We start from the raw sequence: 1,131 nt of genomic DNA, 5'->3' as shown, positions 1-1,131 counted from the left end.
CAGAGCGGAGTTTAGGGCTGTTGTACATAGGGTCGCTATGAGTCGCAGGCGACTCGACGGCACATAACAACAACAACAACAAGCAGGAGGTGTCTTTGCATCTCTGTTTGCTTGTTCTCAGAATATCTGAATCCTCTGTGGATTAGACTTTTTATGAAATCTTACCTTTCTTCTTTGTAGTGATTCCTTGCATTACTGCATCTTTAGTGAGCGCTGGTGAATCTGTAGGAAGGAGTAATGGTGCCAGCCCAAAGACAGTGGCCCAAACCATGAGCAGTAAATTGCAATTTTATGAAAGCAAATGTGGTCCTCCCTGAAGACACAGTTCTACCTTTGCTGCTGAGCCTACTCTCCCAGTCTCAGCACAAGAGTGCACAAGTTACAGATCTCTGATGGAAGCCCAAAGGTCACTGCTACTGCTAGTGAGCCTGAACTTACTTCTAACCCCAGGAACAGATGCAAACAGGCCACAGATTTCCCACCCTAAAGTCAGCCTCCTGCCTTTACTTCTGAGCCCACATTTCCTGTCCTGCCCCAAGAGTATGCCAGTATCATGTCTCCCACTGAATTCATAGGCCACTGCTGCTGCAGCTGATTCTTGCTAATAAAATCGCTCTCAGAAAACTGATACCAAAAAATTTAAAAAGCAGGCAATTACTTACAGTAAAACTACAGAGGCTACATCATACATACCAAGAAACTGCTATATTATCTAGGAAACAGTAGTAAGGTTCAAACAATATAAAAAAGCAAAACAAGCATTCTCCTCAAAGACCTGATCAGACTAAGACCTCAAGGCAGAAATTAAACACTTTTATGGAGTTCCAAAAATTAATGCTGAAGAAAAAAACAAATGATGAAAGAGAAAAAGAAAACCATTAGTAAAGAGATACAATAATTTAAAACATCAATTATAAGACAGAAAGGTACAAGAAATACATTAGTAGATATAATTTAAAAACATGAAATTGTGAATTGGAATAATAAGATCAATGGTGAAGAAATCTTCAATGTTGAAACATGTTAGAGGACTGGGAGGAGTGTAGAGAGAATAGTGCAACAATGAATGAGTGGAAGCCCAAAATCTCTGTAAATGTTTATGAAAATTAATAAAATATAATTATAGAAAAA

Source organism: Elephantulus edwardii, unplaced genomic scaffold (assembly GCF_000299155.1).
Source record: "Elephantulus edwardii isolate Elephantulus edwardi_28Jun2011 unplaced genomic scaffold, EleEdw1.0 scaffold00239, whole genome shotgun sequence".
Taxonomy (NCBI): Eukaryota; Metazoa; Chordata; class Mammalia; order Macroscelidea; family Macroscelididae; genus Elephantulus; species Elephantulus edwardii.
This window is presented reverse-complemented; position numbering follows the sequence as displayed.